Below are 12342 nucleotides of genomic sequence, written 5' to 3' on the forward strand. Positions count from 1 at the left end.
CAAAGGCATTCTTGTTGAAGCTGACCCTGAACCTGAAAGGACCTTGAAGCGAAAGCTAAGAGAAGCTAAGGCACAATTCTCTGTAGAGGGCCTAACCGAATTCTTCAAAGAAGAAGAAACCATGGCAGCCGAAAATAACAACAATGCAAACAATGCAAGGAAGGTGCTGGGTGACTTTACTGCACCTACTCCCGACTTCTATGGGAGAAGCATCTCTATCCCTGCCATTGGAGCAAACAACTTTGAGCTTAAGCCTCAATTAGTTTCTCTAATGCAACAGAATTGCAAGTTCCATGGACTTCCATTGGAAGATCCTCATCAGTTCTTAGCTGAATTCTTGCAAATCTGTGACACTGTCAAGACTAATGGGGTTGACCCTGAGGTCTACAGACTTATGCTATTCCCTTTTGCTGTAAGAGACAGAGCTAGGACATGGTTGGACTCACAACCTAAAGAAAGCCTGGACTCATGGGAAAAGCTAGTCAATGCCTTCTTGGCAAAGTTCTTTCCACCTCAAAAATTGAGAAAGCTTAGAGTGGAAGTCTAAACCTTCAGACAGAAGGATGGAGAATCCCTCTATGAAGCTTGGGAAAGATACAAACAATTGATCAGAAAATGTCCATCTGACATGCTTTCTGAATGGAGCATCATAGGTATTTTCTATGATGGTCTCTCTGAACTATCCAAGATGTCTTTGGATAGCTCTGCTGGAGGATCTCTTCACCTGAAGAAGATGCCTACAGAAGCTCAGGAACTAATTGAAATGGTTGCAAATAACCAATTCATGTACACTTCTGAAAGGAATCCTGTGAACAATGGGACAAGTCAGAAGAAAGGAGTTCTTGAGATTGATACTCTGAATGCCATTCTGGCTCAGAACAAGATATTGACTGAACAAGTCAATTTGATTTCTCAAAGTCTGTCTGGAATGCAAAATGCACCAAGCAGTACTAAGGATGCTTCATCTGAAGAAGAAGCTTATGATCCTGAGAACCCTTCAATGGAAGAGGTGAATTACCTAGGAGAACCCTATGGAAACACCTATAATTCTTCATGGAGAAATCATCCAAATTTCTCATGGAAGAATCAAGAGAGACCTCAACAAGGTTTCAATAACAATAATGGTGGAAGAAACAGGTTTAGCAATGGCAAGCCTTTTCCATCATCTTCTCAGCAACAGACAGAGAGCTCTAAGCAGAACACCTCTGACTTAGCAACCATGGTCTCTGATCTAATCAAAACCACTCAAAGTTTCATGACTGAAACAAGGTCCTCCATTAGGAATTTGGAGGCACAAGTGGGACAGCTGAGCAAGAAAATTACTGAACTCCCTCCTAGTACTCTTCCAAGCAATACAGAAAAAAATCCAAAAGGAGAGTGCAAGGCCATCAACATGGCCGAATTTGGAGAGGAAGGAGAGGAAGTGAACGCCACTGAGGAAGACCTCAATGGGCGTGCACTGACCTCCAATGAGTTCCCTAATGAGGAACCATGGGAATCTGAGGCTCAAAATGAGACCATAGAGATTCCATTGGACTTACTTCTGCCTTTCATGGGCTCTGATGAGTATTCTTCCTCTGAAGAGGATGAGTATGTCACTGAAGAGCAAGTTGCTAAATACCTTGGAGCAATCATGAAGCTAAATGAGAAGTTATTTGGAAATGAGACTTGGGAGGATGAACCTCCTTTGCTCACCAAAGAACTGGATGACTTGTCTAGGCAGAAATTACCTCAAAAGAGACAAGATCCTGGAAAGTTTTCCATACCTTGTACCATAGGCACCATGACCTTCAAGAAGGCTCTGTGTGACTTGGGGTCAAGTGTAAACCTCATGCCTCTCTCTGTAATGGAGAAGCTAGGGATCTCTGAGGTACAAGCTGCAAGAATCTCACTAGAGATGGCAGACAACTCAAGAAAACAAGCTTATGGACTTGTAGAGGATGTTCTGGTAAAAGTTGAAGACCATTACATCCCTACTGATTTCATAGTCCTAGAGACTGGGAAATGCATGGATGAATCTATCATCCTTGGCAGACCCTTCCTAGCCACAGCAAAGGCTGTGATTGATGTTGATGGAGGTGAACTGATCATTCAAGTGAATGAAGAATCCTTTGTGTTTAAGGCTCAAGGATATCCCTCTGTCACCATGGAGAGGAAGCATGAAGAGCTTCTCTCAAAACAGAGTCAAACAGAGCCCCCACAGTCAAACTCTAAGTTTGGTGTTGGGAGGCCACAACCAAACTCTAAGTTTGGTGTTGAACCCCCACATTCAAACTCTAAGTTTGGTGTTGGGAGGTTCCAACATTGCTTTGAGTATCTGTGAGGCTCCATGAGAGCCCTCTGTCAAGCTACTGACATTAAAGAAGCGCTTGTTGGGAGGCAACCCAATGCTATATTTTATCTATTTTTTCTTTGTTATTTTATGTTTTTTGTAGGTTGATGATCATGAGAAGTCACAAAAACAATTGAAAAAGCAAAAACAGAATGAAAAATAGGAAGAAAAATAGCACACCCTGGAGGAAGAACCTACTGGCGTTTAAACGCCAGTGAGGTTAGCAGGTGGGCGTTTAACGCCCAGTCTGGCACCATTCTGGGCGTTTAACGCCAGAAAGGGGCACTAGACTGGCGTTAAACGCCAGGAAAGGGCAAGAACCTGGCGTTAAACGCCAGAAATGGGCACCAGCCCGGCGTTTAACGCCAGATTTGGCACAAAACGTGTTTTTTCATGCCATTTGGTGCAGGGATGACTTTTCCTTGACACCTCAGGATCTGTGGACCCCACAGGATCCCCACCAACCCCACCACTCCCTCTCTTCTTCACCCATTCACCAATCACCTCAACATCTCTTCCCCAAAAACCCTTCACCTATCAAATCCCATCTTTCTCTTCACCACTCACATCCATCCTTCATAAAACCCCACCTACCCCACCATTCAAATTCAAACCATTTTCCCTCCCACAACCACCCATAATGGCCGAACCCTACCCCTCCCTTCTCCTATATAAACCCTTCTTCACCCCTTCATTTTCACACAACCTAAACACCACTTCTCCCCCTCTTTGGCCGAACACAAAGCCATTCCCTTCTTCCTCATTTCTTCTTCTTCCACTCTCTTCTTTCTTCTTTTGCTCGAGGACGAGCAAACCTTTTAAGTTTGGTGTGGTAAAAGCATTGCTTTTTGTTTTTCCATAACCATTTATGGCATCCAAGGCCGGAGAAACCTCTAGAAAGAGGAAAGGGAAGACAAAAGCTTCTACCTCCGAGTCATGAGAGATGGAGAGATTCATCTCAAGGGTGCATCAAGACCACTTCTATGAAGTTGTGGCCATGAAGAAGGGTCAACTTTGATCAAAAGGTTGGACCAAGTCCTCATAGATATCTGTGAAGAGGACGCCCAATGGAAGAAAAATTCAAGAGGGAAGCCGGTTCAACTGAGAAGGCATGACCTCAAGCCCATCACTAAGAAAAGGATGGAGCAAACAAGAGATCCTCCTCCTCATGAAGTCCCTAAGATGCCTCAAGGGATGCACTTTCTTCCACAAAACTATTGGGAGCAAATCAACACCTCCCTAGGAGAATTGAGTTCCAACATGGGACAACTAAGGATGGAGCACCAAGAACACTCCATTCTCCTCCATGAAATTAGAGAAGATTAAAGAATCATGAGAGAGGAGCAACAAAGACAAGGAAAAGACATTGAGGAGCTCAAACACTCCATAAGACCTTCAAGAGGAAGAACAAGCCGCCATCACTAAGGTGGACCCGTTCTTTAATCTCCTTGTTCTTTATTTTCTTGTTTTTCGAAAATTTATGCTTTATGTTTGTCCATGTTTGTGTCTTATGATCATTAGTGTCTTAGTGTCTATGCCTTAAAGTTATGAATGTCCTATGAATCCATCACCTTTCTTAAATTAATAATGTTCTTAATTGAAAAGGAGAAGAATTGCATGAATTTTGAATTTTATAACAGTTTAATTATTTTGATGTGGTGGCAACACTTTTGTTTTCTGAATGTATGCTTAAACAGTGCATATGTCTTTTGAATTTGTGGTTCATGAATGTTGGCTCTTGAAAGAATGATGAAAAAGGAGACATGTTACTGAGGATCTGAAAAATCATAAAAATGATTCTTGAAGCAAGAAAAAGCAGTGAATACAAAAAAAAAAGAGAAAAACGAAAAAAAAGGGAGAAAAGAAAACGAAAAAGAAAGAAAAAAAAAAGAAAAGAAATAAAGTTGTGATCCAAGGCAAAAAGAGTGTGCTTAAGAACCCTGGACACCTCTAATTGGGGACTCTAGCAAAGCTGAGTCACAATCTGAAAAGGTTCACCCAATTATGTGTCTGTGGCATGTATGTATCCGGTGGTAATACTGGAAGACAGAGTGCTTTGGGCCACGGCCAAGACTCAAAAAGTAGCTGTGTTCAAGAATCATCATACTTAACTAGGAGAATCAATGACACTATCTGGATTCTGAGTTCCTAAAGAAGCCAATCATTCTGAGTTTCAAAGGATAGAGTGAGATGCCAAAACTATTCAGAGGCAAAAAGCTAAAAGCCCCGCTCATCTAATTAATACTGATCTTCATAGATGTTTTTGGAGTTCATTGCATATTCTCTTCTTTTTATCTGATTTGATTTTCAGTTGCTTGAGGACAAGCAACAATTTAAGTTTGGTGTTATGATGAGCGGATAATTTGTACGCTTTTTGGCATTGTTTTTAGTATGTTTTTAGTAGTTTTAGTTGAGTTCTTAGTATATTTTTATTAGTTTTTAGTTAAAATTCACTTTTCTAGACTTTACTATGAGTTTGTGTGTTTTTCTGTGATTTCAGGTATTTTCTGGCTGAAATTGAGGGACCTGAGCAAAAATCTGATCCAGAGACTGAAAAGGACTGCAGATGCTGTTGGATTCTGACCTCCCTGCACTCGAAGTGGATTTTCTGGAGCTACAGAAGCCCAATTGGCGCGCTCTCAACGGCGTTGGAAAGTAGACATCCTAGGCTTTCCAGCAATATATGATAGTCCATACTTTGCTCAAGATTTGATAGCCCAAACCGGCATTCAAAGTCACCCTCAGAATTTCCAGCGTTAAACGCCGGAACTGGCACCTAAATGGGAGTTAAACGCCCAAACTGGCATAAAAGCTGGCGTTTAACTCCAAGAAGAGTCTCTACACAAAAATGCTTCAATGCTCAGCCCAAGCACACACCAAGTGGGCCCGGAAGTGGATTTTTATGTCATTTACTCATCTCTGTACACCCTAGGCTACTAGTTCCTATAAATAGGACCTTTTACTATTGTATTTTAATCATCTGATCTTTGGAAACTTTTGTTCTTTAGATCTTTTGATCACTTTGGGAGGCTGGCCATTCGGCCATGCCTAGACCTTGTTCTTATGTATTTTCAACGGTGGAGTTTCTACACACCATAGATTAAGGTGTGGAGCTCTGCTGTACCTCGAGTATTAATGCAATTACTATTGTTCTTCTATTCAATTCCGCTTGTTCTTATTCTGAGATATTCATTCGCACTCAAGAACTTGATGAATGTGATGATTATGTGACACTCATCACCATTCTCACTTATGAACAAGGTGATTGACAACCACTCTTGATCTACAAGCAAACGAGGCTCTAATGTTTATCTCTTGGATTCCTGATACACGATGCATGGTTGATCGCCTGACAACCGAGTGCTCGCCTGACAAACGAGCCAGCCATTCCGTGAGATCAGAGTCTTCGTGGTATAGGCAAGAACTGATGGCGGCCTTCAAGAGAATCCGGAAGGTCTAACCTTGTCTGTGGTATTCTGAGTAGGATTCAATGATTGAATGACTGTGACGTGCTTCAAACTCCTGAAGGCGGGGCGTTAGTGACAGACGCAAAAGAATTACTGGATTCTATTCCGGCCTGATTGAGAACCGACAGATGGATAGCCGTGCCGTGACAGGGTGCGTTGAACATTTCCAATGAGAGGATGGGAGGTAGCCACTGACAACGGTGAAACCCTTGCATAAGCTTGCCATGGAAAGGAGTAAGAAGGATTGGATGAAGACAGTAGGAAAGCAGAGAGACGGAAGGGACCAAGCATCTTCATACACTTATCTGAAGCTCTCACCAATGATATACATAAGTATCTCTATCTTTATCTTTATGTTTTATTCATCATCTATACCCATTTGAGTCTGCCTGACTAAGATTTACAAGGTGACCATAGCTTGCTTCATACCAACAATCTCCGTGGAATCGACCCTTACTCACGTAAGGTATTACTTGGATGACCCAGTGCACTTGCTGGTTAGTTGTGCAAAGTTGTGTAGTGATCACAATTTCGCGCACCATGTTGAAATCCTTCTTTTGTATAAAGTATTATTTATGATGGTATAGTACTTCTTTGAGCTGTGGCATTGGCTAGGGGTTCTGCCTCGATCCATTTTTTGAAGTAGTCTATTCCTACTATGAGAAATTTGACTTTTCCTGATCCTTGAGGAAAAGGTTCGAGGAGATCGAGTCCCCATTTTGCGAATGGCCAAGGTGAGGTTACGCTGATGAGTTCCTCTGACGAAGCAGTGTGGAAGTTGGCATGCTTTTGACATGGCAAACATGTCCTTACGAATTCTGTGGCTTCTTTTTGTAGGGTTGGCCAATAGAATCCTGCCCGTAGTACTTTTTTGGCGAGTGCCTGCGCTCCGAGGTGATTGCCACAAATGCCACTGTGTACTTCTTCAAAGATATCCTTAGTGTTGGAAGTCGGCACGCATTTTAGCAATGGTGTTGAAATCCCTCTTTTGTATAAAGTATTATTTATGATGGTATAGTATTGTGCTTCCCGTTTTAACCTCTTTGCCTCTTTCTCATCTGTAGGAAGGGTCTCTGTTGTGAGGTAATTAATTATGGGGGTCATCCATCCCTGATCGCGACCTGTTATGGCTAGGACCTTTTCTTCTTCTGAGATTGATGGCTTCTGTAGAATTTCTTGGATAAGGCTTCTATTGTTGCCTCCTGGTTTGGTGCTAGCTAGTTTCGAGAGTGCATCGGCCCGGGCATTCTGTTCTCGGGGTATGTGTCGAATCTCGTACTCTCCGAGTTATCCAAGCTGTTCTCTGGTTTTGTCCAGTTACTTTTTCATAGTGGGATCTTTGGCTTGGTAGCTGCTTGTTATTTGTGAGGTGACTACCTGTGAGTCGCTGAAGATGATGAGTTTTTGAGCTCCGACCTCCCTAGCCAGCTTCAAACCAGCTAGTAGTGCCTCATATTCCGCTTGATTGTTTGAGGCAGGGAACCCAAATTTGAGGGAGAGTTTGATCTGGGTCCCCTGGTCGCTTTCGATTATTATGCCTGCGCCACTTCCCATTTTATTTGAGGAGCCGTCCACGTATAGATTCCATTCTGTGGGGATTTCCGGTGTGTCCGTAAATTCTACAATGAAGTCGGCTAGATTTTGAGATTTGATGGCCGTTTGAGCTTCGTATTGAAGGTCGAATTCGGACAACTCGACTTCCCGTTGCAAGATTCTACCTGCCAAGTCTGTTTTCTGTAAGATTCCTTTTATGGACTGGTTGGTCCGAATTTTAATGGTGCGAGACTGGAAATATGGGCAAAGTCGTCGAGATGTTATTATGAGAGCGTAAGCGAATTTTATTATTTTCTGATAATTCAGCTCGGATCCTTGTAATGCTTTGCTGATAAAGTATATGGGTTGTTGCCCGCTATTGTCTTCTCGGACCAGTGCTGATGCTATTGCCCGATTTTCCACTGCGAGGTACAAGATGAGTAGTTCCCCTTCCCGTGGCCGACTTAATATAGGTGGCTGTCCCAGAAATTTTTTGAAGTCTTGAAAGGCTTGCTCGCATTCAACTATCCATTCGAACTCCTTTCCCTTCCTTAGAGTGGAGTAGAAGAGGGGAGATCTTATTGCGGATCCCGCCAAGAATTTGGACAAGGCTGCCAGCCACCCGTTGAGCTGTTGTACCTCTTTGATACAAGTCGGGCTTTTCATATCGAGTACGGCCCTGCACTTGTCTGGGTTTACCTCGATTCCTCTCTGTGTCATCATAAAACCCAAGAATTTACCAGCTTCTACTGCGAAGGTACATTTTGTGGGATTGAGTCGCATGCCGTGTCGCCTTATGGTGTTGAATACTTGTGTCAGGTTGGATAATAACATCTCTTCGTTTTGCGTCTTCACTAGCATGTCGTCTACGTAGACCTCCATGATCTTTCCGATGTGTTCCGAAAAAACTTTGTTCATTAATCTTTGGTAAGTGGCTCCCGCGTTTTTGAGACTGAAGGGCATAACAATGTAGCAGTAATTTGTCTTTGGGGTTAAGAAATAGGTTTTTTCTTGGTCGGGTGGGTACATTGGAATTTGGTTATATCCCGAGTATGCGTCCATAAAGGAGAGGTATTTGTATCCGGAGGAGGCATCTACCAGTGCGTCGATGTTTGGGAGCGGATAAGGATCTTTCGGGCAAGCTTTGTTGAGATCGGTATAGTCGGTGCACATTCTCCGCTTCCCATTTGACTTTTTTTACCAAAACGACATTAGCAAGCCATGGCGGGTATTTGACTTTTCTTATGAAGCCTGCCTCCAGTAGAGCTCGTACCTGTTCTTCCACTGTTTGAGAGCGTTCTGGTCCTAGCTTTCTGCGCCTTTGTTGTACCGGCTGAGATCCTGGGTAGACTGCTAGCTTGTGGCACATTAGTTTGGGATCTATGCCTGGCATGTCTGCGGCCTTCCACGCAAAGAGGTCGGCATTGTCGCGTAGGAACTGTATGAGTGATTCTTTTATGTCCCCTTTTAGGTGTGTGCCGATGTTGGTTATTTGGTCCGGGGTGTTTCCGATCTGGATTTTCTCTATTTCTCCTTCAGGTTGTGGGCGGAGCTCCTCCCGCCTCCGAACTCCACCGAGCTCGATTGTGTGGAATTCTTCTCCTCTGCCTCTGAGGTTTAGACGTTCGTTGTAACAGCGGCACGCCATTTTCTGGTCTGTCTTTACTGTGGCTATTCCTTCTGTGGTTGGAAACTTCATGCATAGATGCGGAGTCGAGACTATTGCGCCGAGTTGATTTAACGTTGTCTGACCTATTAGGGCATTGTAGGCTGAGCTTACGTCAACGATGATGTAATCTATTTTGAGTATTCTTGACTGACTTCCCTTTCCAAAAGTTGTGTGGAGCGGGATGTATTCCATTGGTTGAACCGGGGTATCTCCTAACCCGAACAGGCTGTCCGGATATGCTCTGAGTTCTTTTTCTTCCAAGCCGAGTTTGTCGAAGGCGGTTTTGAATAAGATATCGGCAGAGCTCCCCTGGTCTATCAATGTGCGGTAAAGATTTGCGTTTGCCAGTATAATAGTGATCACCATGGGATCGTCATGCCCTGCCGTGATGCCGAATGCATCTTCCTTGGTAAAAGTGATCATTGGGATGTCAGGTGTTTCCTTCTTTTCTGCGACATGGTATACGTCTTTGAGATGTCTCTTGCATGATGATTTGGAGATTCTTCCCCCGGTGAATCCACCGTGTATCATGTGGACATGTCTTTCTGGCGTCCGGGATGATCGTGCAGTTGGTCCGACATCATCTGCTCTTCTTCTTTTCCTTTGTTCATCATCACGGGTGGCTAGGTATTGATCTAGCTTCCCTTCTCGTACGAGCTTTTCTATGACATTTTTTAAGTCAAAACACTCATTGGTGGAGTTCCCGCGGATCCGATGGTATTCACAATATTCAGCCCGGTTTTCTCCTCCTTTTTTGCCTTTAAGTGGTCGAGCTGGTGGTATTTTTTCTGTGTTGCAAACCTCTCTGTAGATATCCACAAGAGACACCCGAAGAGGGGTGTAATTGTGGTACTTTTTTATTTTCTCTCCATGTCGATCTTCCTTTTTTCTGGAATCTTTGTCTTTATCCCGAGAGGTGAACCCTGCTTTTGAGGTCTCTCCTAATTGGGAGTTTTCCTCCATGTTGATGTACTTTTCCACTCGCTCTTGTACCTCGTTCAGAGATGTGGGGTATTTCTTTGATATGGATTGACTAAAAGGCCCTTCTCGCAGACCATTAATGAGACTCATAATGGCAGCTTCTGTTGGAAGGTTTTGTATATCCATACATGTTTTGTTGAATCTCTCTATGTAGTTACGCAGGGTCTCCCACTCTCCTTGTCTGATTCCTAGTAAACTCGGAGCGTGTTTAGCTTTGTCCTTTTGGATGGAGAATCTGGCCAGGAATTTTTTAGCCATGTCGTCGAAACTTGAGATGGACCGAGGAGGGAGATTGTCAAACCATCTAATTACTGTTTTTGTTAAAGTAGTTGGAAAGGCTTTGCAATGAACTGCATCTGAGGCATCGATGAGGTACATTCTGCTTCTGAAGTTGCTGAGATGATGGCTGAGATCTGTAGTGCCGTCGTATAAGGTCATGTCTGGGAGTTTAAAGTCCTTTGAGATTTTTGTCTTCATGATTTATTTGGTGAATGGGTCTTGCTCCTTTCGTGCATTATCTTCGGGAATAGATCGGCTGGCTTTCGTCTTGACATCAGCTTCAAGTTTTAGGAGTTTGGTTTCCAGTTCCTGGCATCGCCTTATTTCTCTTTGCAGATCCTTCTCGGCCTCTCGTTGACGTAGGGCGTCTTCCTCAAGTTGTTTTAACCGATCTTGGAATGCCTGCAGGGCTCCCTCGTTTGGGGAGTTCTTATTGTTGATTTGGGGAGTATTTTTTGGTGTTGTGCCCGCGTTTTTGTGCGGCGTTCTTTCTTCTAGATTTAAGGTGTGATCGTTGTCATGGTCGTCTGCCATGGTAATGGGATGACTTCCAGGTTCCCCGGCAACGGCGCCAATATTCCGAGGGTTACCTGAACTTGTAGGTCGATCTCGGTCGAGATCTTCTGTGTGGGTCGGAGCTGTTGTTGTCCGACTTGTGGGACTTGGTGATGGTAATGATCCTTCGTCCCCGAAGGGTGGGGGATACCTGCAAGGGATTCCGATGCTTAAGTTAGCAAGGGTATTAAGCAGGTATTGACTAGAATCAGAGTATGAGTTATACCTGGGTGCTCCAGCGTATTTATAGTAGCGTGGAGTGACCTTCTTAGATAAGATAAGTTAGTTATCTTATCTTATCTTTATCTTTTGAGTGAGGTCATCTTATCTTCAAGGGAACCGCCCTTCTCTCTGTAGGCTTGGGCTGCCTTAGGATTTGGGGCGTGTTCCTCTATTTGGGCCCTTCTTTGGGCTTTCCTGGTGACTTGACCGAGCTCTTTGGAAAGAGGTCGGGTTGTCCTGACCTGAAGAGGTCGGTCACTTTGCCTGTAGAACATCCCGGGTCGGCCAGCTCGACCCAGGGTATGAACAATCACTATTTTTAATTCTAATTCATCAGCCTTTTCAAATGCAATAAACGAATGTGTTACTCCAGAATCAAATAAGGCATTCAAAATTTTATTAGCCATCTCACAGTTACCTCTAATTAGTGTCTCTGACCCCTCAGCGCCTACTGCAGAAGTAGTGTATACTCTCCCTGGCTGCTGCACTCTGCCAGTCTCATACCTCTTCTTCTCTGGGCAGTTATTGGCCAAGTGTCCGGGCTGTCCACAAGAATAACATACTCTAGTCCCAAACCTACACGGAACTCCCAGATGATACTTTCCACATCTATGATAGCTTAAATCCTTCTATGGCTGCTTCCTTTCTCTTCTTCCCTGATTAGCATTAGCATTCGGCCTTCTAAAGTTACCCTGCGCCTGATTATTCCGAGGGACAAAACCGCCACGCTTGAATTGCCTGCCCTTTGGTGCAAAATTCCTCCCTGGAGTCCTCTGGAAAGGCATTCTCATACTTTCCTTCTCTGCTGCACCCTTTCTCACACACTCTTCAGCCACCCTACTCTTGTTCACGAGTTCAGAGAACACCATGATCTCCATAGGTGGAACGAAGCTCAGAATGTCGCTCTGGAGACCTCCCTCATACTTGATACATTTTCACTCAGTAAAGTCCTCAGAAGCTCCTTGGCAAATCCGTGAAAAATGACACAGTTCCTCAAACCTGCTAGTGTACTCAGTAACAGTCATCTGGCCTTATTTGAGCTGAAGCAGTTTAAGTTCCTTAACATTTTTTATTAAGCTGGGAAAGTACTTCTTATAGAACTCTGTTCGGAATAATTCCCAAAAAATTACAACCCCACCAGGCTGCAAAATACACCTTGTGCCCTGCTACCAACGTTGAGCCTCACCTTGCAGCTGATAGGTTCCAAACTCAACCTACTGTTCTTCAGGAACCTGCTGAGCCTGTAATGCTTGCTCTATGGCTTGAATCCAATTGTCCGCATCGGTAGGGTTCGAGGTTCCTCT

At 43.8% G+C, this 12342-nt stretch overlaps 1 non-coding gene across 1 annotated transcript; it reads right to left on the bottom strand.

Annotated features, from left to right (window-relative positions):
• Positions 1–526: 526 nt before the first annotated feature.
• On the bottom strand, positions 527–630 carry LOC130942480 (small nucleolar RNA R71). The gene has a single exon (XR_009071050.1). It is a non-coding gene; the product is annotated as a small nucleolar RNA R71 (small nucleolar RNA).
• Positions 631–12342: the final 11712 nt, after the last annotated feature.

Source organism: Arachis stenosperma, chromosome 7, assembly GCF_014773155.1.
Source record: "Arachis stenosperma cultivar V10309 chromosome 7, arast.V10309.gnm1.PFL2, whole genome shotgun sequence".
NCBI lineage: Eukaryota > Viridiplantae > Streptophyta > Magnoliopsida > Fabales > Fabaceae > Arachis > Arachis stenosperma.